The sequence below is a fragment of the Triticum dicoccoides genome, chromosome 6B (genome assembly GCF_002162155.2).
Source record: "Triticum dicoccoides isolate Atlit2015 ecotype Zavitan chromosome 6B, WEW_v2.0, whole genome shotgun sequence".
Taxonomy (NCBI): domain Eukaryota; kingdom Viridiplantae; phylum Streptophyta; class Magnoliopsida; order Poales; family Poaceae; genus Triticum; species Triticum dicoccoides.
The window spans coordinates 38,855,770-38,865,423 of NC_041391.1; positions in this window are offsets into that span (position 1 = coordinate 38,855,770).

Consider the following 9,654-nt stretch of genomic DNA (forward strand, 5'->3'; position numbering starts at 1 on the left):
TTAGATGTACTTGATCAATTTTTAGATTGTTTTAGATGCTATTTTTAGATGTTGTTCGATGCTATTTTTAGATGTTTTAGATGCTATTTTAGATGTTTTAGATGTTTTTAGATGTACTTGGTCAATTTTCTGTAGTATATATACATATATATATATATATATATATATATATATATATGAAAACTAGCTTGGTCAATTTTTTGTACTAGATGATGATGATGATATATGAAAACTTTTTTAGATGTATATATATATGATGATGATGATGATGATGATGATGATGATGATGATGTAATTTTGTCCGATGATATATGATGATATAATTTTGTCGATATATATACCCCCTCCCCGATAACTTCGACATGAGGGAGGGGGTCGATATATGATACGTCTCCGACGTATCTACTTTTTCAAACACTTTTGCCCTTGTTTTGGACTCTAACTTGCATGATTTTGAATGGAACCAACCTGGACTGACGCTATTTTCAGCAAAACTGCCATGGTGTTATTTTTGTGCACAAATAAAAGTTCTTGGAATGACCTAAAAATCCACGGAGCAACTTTTCAGAATTAATAAAAAATACAGGTGAAAGAATCAGCACCAGGGGCCCACAAGCTGTCCACGAGGGTGGGGGCGCCCCCCTAGGGCGCGCCCCCTGGACCTCCACCGACCTCAACTCCAACTCCATATATTTGTGTTCGGGGAGAAACAAATCAGAGATAAAGTTTCATCGCGTTTTACGATACGGAGCCGCTGCCAAGCCCTAATCTCTCTCGAGAAGGCTGATCTGGAGTCCGTTCGGGGCTCCGGAGAGGGGGATTCGTCGCCGTCGTCATCATCAACCATCCTCCATCACCAATTTCATGATGCTCACCGCCGTGCATGAGTAATTCAATCGTAGGCTTGCTGGACGGTTTTGGGTTGGATTAGATTTACCATGTAATCAAGTTAGTTTTGTTAGGGTTTAATCCTTAGTATCCACTATGTTCTGAGATTAATGTTGCTATGACTTTGCTATGGTTAATGCTTGTCACTAGGGACCGAGTGCCATGATTGCAGATCTGAACCTATTATGTTTTCATGAATATATGTGAGTTCTTGATCCTATCTTGCAAGTCTATAGCAACCTATTATGTGTTATGATCCGACAACCCTGAAGTGACAATAATCGGGATACTTCTCGGTGAAGACCGTAGTTTGAGGAGTTCATGTATTCACTAAGTGCTAATGCTTTGGTCCGGTACTCTATTAAAAGGAGGCCTTAATATCCCTTAGTTTCCATTAGGACCCTGCTGCCACGGGAGGGTAGGACAAAAGATGTCATGCAAGTTCTTTTCCATAAGCACGTAAGACTATATTCGGAATACATGCCTACATTACATTGATGAACTGGAGGTAGTTTTGTGTCACCCTATGTTATAACTATGACATGAATCACATCCGACATAATTATCCATCAATGATCCAATGCCTACGAGCTTTCCACATATTATGCTTTGCTTATTTACTTTACAGTTGCTGCTGTTACAATTACTACAAAACGGCTACTGTTACTTTTGCTACTCTTACGTTACTTCCATACTACTTTGCTACTAAATACTTTGTTGCAGATACTAAGTTATCCAGGTGTGGTTGAATTGACAAATCAACAGCTAATACTTGAGAATATTCTTTGGCTCCCCTTGTGTCGAATCAAAAAAATTGTGTTGAATACTCTACCCTCGGAAACTGTTGCGATCCCCTATACTTGTGGGTTATCAAGACTATTTTCTGGCGCCGTTGCCGGGGATCATAGCTCTATTCTTTGAGTCACTTGGGATTTATATCTGCTGATCACTATGAGGAATTTGAAAGATGAAAGAAGTAAGGTTTATCCCTCAACTACGAGGGGAGGTAAGGAACTGCCATCTAGCTCTGCACTTGATTCTCCTTCTATTATGAGTAATCTTGCGACACCTAAACCTGCTTCTGCTATGAATTCTGATATGTCAGATGTTATTGATGATACCATTTCTACTATGCATGATACTTATGATGAAACTACTTCTATGCTTGATACTACTGTGCCATTAGGTGAATATCTTGATGAACAACTTGCTAGGGTTAGAGAGAATGAAAGTATTGAAAATGAAATTATTGAAGATAGTGATGATGAAGGTTCTCCCCCTTGGTATGAATTGCCTGCTGTTCCTGAGGGTTATGTTATGGATGAAGAAACTGCTAGAGATTTTCTTGCTTGCAATGATAGATCTGATCTTAAGAAGTTATGAGCTAAACTGAAACAGAAATCTCTGAATGCTAGAATGAAATATGACCCTGCTTTTGCTACTTCACCTATCTTTATTACTGATAAGGATTATGATTTCTCATTCGATCCAGAGATAATTACTTTGGTTGAATCCGATCCTTTTTATGGCTATGAATCTGAAACTGTTGTGGCACATCTTACTAAGTTAAATGATATAGCCACCCTGTTCACTAATGATGAGAAATCTCGCTACTATTATATCCTTAAGATATTGGGACAATTGCATTTTTGCCCCTAGTTGGAACCTACCCACGGGTTTTGCCCTTACTTTTGAACTTTGCTCAGTTTTGCCCTTAGATTTTCCTCCGAGGTTGCTTTAATGCCCTTTGACCATTTGACCAATACTTTGGAATTCATAAGAAATTGATATAAACTCAGAAAAATGCAAATAATATATCAAAATGTTCAGATAAACATTACCTTTATGTGTATGTCATTTGCATTCCAGACAAAAGTACCATTTAAACAACCTAAGGTTATTAATGTTATTAACGTTAATATAAATAAAATGGTATAAAAATATATTTTTCAGGAATAAAAATTACATGCAAATGTAGGTGGTGTTTTCTGAACATCCTGATATATTATTTGCATTTTTCTGAGTTCATATCAACTTGTGATGAATGTTCAAATGACTTTGACCATTATTTTGAAACTTCATAACAAGTTGACATGAACTCGAAATAATGCCAATAAGATATCGGGATGTTCATAAAAGGTCACCTACATTTGCGTGTTATTTTTATTCCTGGATATTGTTTATACCTTTTTATTTTTAATAATGTTAATTACATTAATAACCTTAGGTTGTTTAAATGGTACTTTTGTCTTGAATGCAAATGACATACACATAAAGGTAATGTTTATCTGAACATTTTGATATCTTATTTTCATTTTTCTGAGCTCATATCAATTTGTTATGAATTTTCAAAGTATTGGTCAATTGGTCAAAGGGCATTCGGGCGACCTCGGAGCAAAATCTAAGGGCAAAACTGAGCAGAGTCGAAAAGTAAGGGCAAAACCCGTGGGTAGGTTCCAACTAGGGGTAAAAATGCATTTGTCCCTAAGATATTTCCATTCTTATTAAAGGGTGATGCTAAAACTTTGTTTAATTCTCTTGATCCTGGTTGTGTGCGTAGTCCCCAGGATATGATTTATTACTTCTCTGCTAAATATTTCCCTGCTCATAAGAAACAAGCTGCTTTGAGGGAAATATATAATTTTGTGCAAATTGAAGAAGAGAGTCTCCCACAAGCTTGGGGGAGGCTTCTCCGGTTACTTAATGCTTTGCCTGATCATCCTCTTAAGAAAAATGAAATACTTAATATCTTTTATAATGGACTAACTGATGCTTCCAAGGACCACTTGGATAGTTGTGCTGGTTGTGTTTTCAGGGAAAGAACAGTCGATCAAGCTGAATTATTATTGAATAATATGTTGACTAATCAAAATAATTGGACTCTTCCTGAGCTAACCCCTGAGCCAATTCCTGAGCCAACTCCTAAGCCAACTCTGAAGAAAAGATGTATTCTATTTCTCAGTCCAAAAGATATGCAAGAGGCAAAGAAATTTATGAAATAAAAAGGTATTAAAGCTGAAGATGTTAAGAATCTACCTCCTATTTAAGAAATAAATGGCCTGAGTATACCACCTATCGAAGAAATACATGGTCTTGATAACGCGACACAGGTAGTAAAGGTAAATTCTCTCTATAGATATGATAAAGTTGAAATCCCGTCTACTAAGTTTGCTAGCCAATGCTTGGATGAATTTGTTGACTTTATGGCTAGACAAGAAAACTTCAATGCTTATGTTTGTAGACAATTAAAAAGTAATGGTTCTATGATTGGACACTTGACTGATTATATGGCTAGAGTTAAAGGTGAACTTAAACTCATTAGTAAATATGCTTCTATCATTACCACTCAAGCAGAACAAGTACTTAAAGCTCAAAGTGATTTGCTCGATGAATTAAATAATAAACATGACTTTGCTGTTAGAGTAGCAACAAGAACGGGTAAAAATGACTTAGGAACCTTTGTATCCTGAAGGTCACCCTAAGAAAATTGAGAAAGATTCTCAGAGAAATAATGTTGACGCACCTAGTACTTCTAAAAAGAAGAAAAAGAGAAGTGATAGGACTTTGCACGCTTCTAATGAACCTGTTGTAGATACACCTTAGAATCCCAATGATATTTCTATTTCTGGTGATGAAACACAATCTGGTGATGAACATGAACCTAGTGATAATGTTAATGATAATGTGCATGTCGATGCTCAACCTAGCAATAACAGTGATGTAGAGATTGAACCTTCTGTTGATCTTGGTAACCCACAATCAAAGAATCAATGTTATGATAAGAGAGACATTGTTGCTAGGAAGCACGGTAAAGAAAGAGAACCATGGGTTCAGAAATCCATGCCTTTTCCTCCTAAACCATCCAAGAAAAAGGATGATGAGGATTTTGAGTGCTTTGCTGAAATGATCAGACCTATCTTTTTGCATATGCGTTTGACTGATATGCTTAAAGTGAATCCTTATGCTAAATACATGAAAGATATTATTACAAATAAAATAAAGATACCGGAAGCTGAAATTTCCACAATGCTTGCTAATTATACTTTTAAGGGTGGAATACCTAAGAAACTTGGAGATCCAGGAGTACCAACTATACCATGCTCCCTTAAAGGAAACTATGTTAAGACTGCTTTATGTGATCTTGGAGCCGGTGTTAGTGTTATGACTCTCTCTTTATATCGTATACTTGAATTGAGTAAGTTGACACCTACTGAAATATCTTTGCAAATGGCTGAATAAATCAACTGCTATACCTGTCGGTATTTGTGAGGATGTGCCTGTTGTGGTTGCAAACGTTACTATCTTAACGGACTTTGTTATTATTGATATTCCCGAGGACGATAGTATGTCGATTATCCTTGGTAGACCCTTTTTGAATACTGCTGGGGCTGTTATAGATTGCAACAAAGGCAATGTCACTTTTCATGTTAATGGTAATGAGCATATGGTACACTTTCCGAGGAAACAACCTCAAGTTCATAGTATCAATTCTATTGGAAAAATTCCAACTATTATTATTGGAGGTTTTGAATTTCCTCTTCCTACTGTCAAGAAGAAATATGATATTCTTATTATTGGGCATGTTCATATCCCCGTTGAGGTAACCTAGTGTTATTCGAAATTTCTCCGGTTTCATGTTATTCGGAATGAGTTTGTTAACAAGACTTGATCAACCTTGTTAGTGGATTCCTTTTGATGAGCATGAGATGGATGAAGTTAGAAGGCACAACCTTCTGTACACTCCTTTTACTTTTTTTATTTAGTTTAAATAAAGTAAAAATAATATTTTCTGTCTGTTTTCTGAATTATCCATGCAATAAAAAATACCCCGAAAATAAAAGTTCGCCAAATGCCCTACAAATTTAATATGATTTTTTCTGGAATATTCGAGAATATCTGGCACTGAGAACACACATGGGGAGCTAGCACCTGGCCACGAGGGTCAGGGGCGCGTCCTGGCTCATGGGCCCATGGTGGCCCCCCTCCACTTATTCCTGCACCCACACACTTCATCTTCCTCCCAAAAACATCACCATCGAGCTCAAGCACGAGTTGTAGCTCATTTTGCTGCCATTTTCGATCTCCTTGCTGAAAGCTCCATTAACAAAACTGCTTTGGGGGATTGTTATTTGGTATGTGACTCCTCCAATGGTCCAATTAGTTTTTGTTCTAGTGCATTATTCATTGCAAATTTTTGCAGCCTAGGTGTTGGGGATATAATTATTAGGTATGACCCGCCCAGGAGGGGCCGTGTTATACCTATGAATACTCTTGAAGCCCAAGACCAAGGTTGAAGATGGCGGTTCAGTAAGGGCCCAAAGCCCAGAGGCGACTTAAGGCCCGTAGAGACAAACCGCCATATGTACATGACTTGTATTGTAAGGCAAGAATAGTTAGAGACCGAGCCGGACACTGTTTATGTGCCGGCCGGGACTCTGTGAGCCACCGGGCGTCGACCTCTATATATAAAGGGGCCACCCAGTGGCGGTTCAGGGCAAGTAAGATCAGATCGAGAGCTAGGTCAAGCGATTTTCCTCCCTGGTAATCGAGACATAAGCAATCCCACTCAAAACTAGATCGTAGGCTTTTACCTTCACCGTAAGGGGCCGAAGTAATATAAACCCCGTGTCCTTTGTCCCGATTAACCCCTTTAAGCTTCCTAGTTGTGATGGCTCCACGACTAAGTCCTTTCACTAGGACATCTGACGTGACAATTCAACGACAGTTGGCGCCCATCGTGGGGCCAACGCATGGTGGATTTGAGTTCTTGAAGGGCAGCTTCGAATGGCTCAAGGGATACGTTGTGGGCCGGATGACTAAGAGTCGTCGCAGGAAGCTCTACATCGACGATGCAGGCTGGGGCCTCGACATCATCTCAATCTAGTACGGGTACCAGGTCCCCTTCGGCGGAATCCACGTCTTCATCGGCAAGATCAGCGAGCCGGGCCCCGAGCAGGACATCTGCACCGACCTCATCGAGACGGCTCAGCATGCGAGACCCGCCCGGGCTCAACCTGCCATGAAGCATGCCTTCGTGGGATGCATCCATTGAGCACTTTCTGAAGGATCTGCATCTGCCGGTGAGACGGCCATCTTCTCTGATGACGAGTCGTCCACAGGTGAGACGGATTCGTTGTATCAATTGCAAGACGGCGAGCTTGGGGGCTGTTTCGATGGCAGTAGTATTCCGGACCTCCTTGAGCCGCCAAGCAGAGTTGGGATCTTCATGGCTGGCACGCAGCCCATTCAAAATTCGACAACTGCGGCAGCAATAACCTTCGGGTCAATGGCAGCCGGGGCAGGAGGCCCTGTGCGCCCGCCGGCTCAGGTGCTGATGGATCTCATGGATAAGATGACTGCTTTGTTAGCCGCTACGGTCAACCCGGCGGATCAAGCTCAACATGATGCGGAAGTGACACAGTTAAAACAAGATATAGTGTAGGCTAAGGAGGACCTGGCAGCGGAAGATGTCAGGATGACCGCAGAGCGGGTGGCTTCGGACGCTCAGGCTCAGTGAATTAGGCACAGGCTTTTCGGCTCACGATGGATCAGAATGCATCCAACGAGGTCATGAGGAGAAGATACCAGAAGACTCAATATCGGTTGCCTCCGGTTTAAGATCCTCGAAACCTTTTCCATACACCCGGTGCAGGGTCTAGTAACCCGCCGGAGATAGACCGGGTTGCAACACCCGGGGCTGGGACAACAGTTCAACCGCATACAATGGAGCCACCCTGGATGAATACTGCTCTGCCTCAGTATGTACCAACACCACCGGGTCATTATTCTAACCCTTTGGAGAACATGATTGCTACGGCAGCATGACTAGCGGCTCTCCCGGTGGAGGGCGACTCTTCGACGGTAGTTGAAACTCGCAGAGCCAGAGAACTTCTTCAGACGGCTTTAGGACAACAGGAGGCATACTCGTATAGCCAGGACAGGGTTCATTCAACCCCTTGTCAAAGCCGGAGCCCAAGTGACAGCAGGCACATGGATTCAGTGGCCGTTTCAAGCAACGCCCGGCGCCGTGACCAGCCAGGCGGGCATGACCTGGCGCGTGGTGGAGCTTTTAACTTGGTTGATCAGGATAGAATGCATCAAGAGGATGAGCGGGCGGCTCAGCAGGCGGCTCAGCAAGCGGCTCAGCGGGCGGCTTTCCATCCTTTTCTGGTTTACCCGACGACTTCTACTGAGGCAGGCATGACCACTAGGACCGGAGGTGTCCCTTATATGGTGTCGGCTCTACATAACGAGTGTTTGCCCAAGGATTTTAAGGGGCCTCGAAAAGTGTCTAATTATATGGCCGACTTACAACCCAGTGTGTGGATTGAAAGCTATGAGATGGCTATGGAGCTATTGGAAGTCAGTAACGCTGCGATGGCCAAATACTTCACCATGATGTTGGATGGGACTGCCCGCACTTGGTTGAAGGGCCTGCCACCTAATTCCATCGGTTCATGGGCAGAGTTAAAAGCTCGGTTCATTCAGAACTTTAAAGATACTTGCAAGCAGCCTATGTCAATTGTGGATTTGACTAATTGCAAGCAAGAGGAGGGTGAGTCCATAACCCACTGGGTGCACTGGGTCAAGGCCATAATACATTCGTCTGATAAGATGGATGTCGGCTTTGTTGTCTTAATGTTGGAGAAAAATTGCCGTTTTACGCCTCTGAATATGAAGCCGGGGCAGCTCAAGTGCGATTGTAATGACATGGGACAGCTGAGGGCGGATCTAGCCAAATACACCGTTTCTGATAGTACCAAGGATCCCGAGTCTGACGATGAGAAGACAAGGAAGGGAAAGAAGAACAGCAATGCCAAGGGTTCTCAGCATAACCCAGCAAATCGAGGAGGCAATAATAAACGTAAGGCTGATGGTAGCTTGGACTTTGTGCCTAACACCAATGTGCAGGGCAACAATCAACGACGTAAGGGGAGACCACCTTCTCGGTCCGGTGGGTCAAGCCCCACGCTTGAGCAGTTGCTGAATGAGCCTTGTCCAAGACACGGCACCCCACAGAAACCGGCCACTCACCTATGGAAGGACTGCACAATCATGAAGGCTTTCAAGAATTCCAACATGTTCGATGGTAATCATGGGCCGGGCGGCGACTCAGGTGGCGGCGGTTTTCATGGCCCAGGCGGCGGTTCAAATACCAATTTTCAAAACTCTCAAGGTAATCAAGGTGGTTATAATCAGCAATCTGGCCAGGGAAGTCAGCAGCAGCAGCAGCAGGGTGGATACCAGAGTCATCCAAAGCAGCTGAATAGTGGACAATATCACGTGCTTACCACCAGTTTGTGCAAATGGACCAGAAGCTTCATAAGAGGGCTGTGAATGCTGTTGAGCCGGCAATTCCTCGTTATTTGAGATGGTCTGAGCAGCCTATTATATGGAGTAGGGAAGATCACCCTCCCCGGGTTAACAATTCGGGTCACTTGGCCTTGGTGGTAGCACCTCGGGTTGGTGGATATAAATTCACTAAAGTGCTCATGGATGGAGGCAGTAGCATCAACATCCTCTATTATGAGACTTTTCGTCGCATGGGTTTAACTGATAAAAATCTCAAGACTTCCAACATTGTGTTTCACGACGTGGTCCCTGGTATGTTGGCATACCCAGTGGGTAAGATCGAGCTGGAAGTGGCTTTTGGAGATGAGCATGATTCTAGGGCTGAGGAGGTAATTTTTGAAGTGGTCAAAATCAAGAGTCCGTATCACGCTTTGTTTGGACGGTCGGCTTTTGCCAAGTTCATGGCACAGCCGT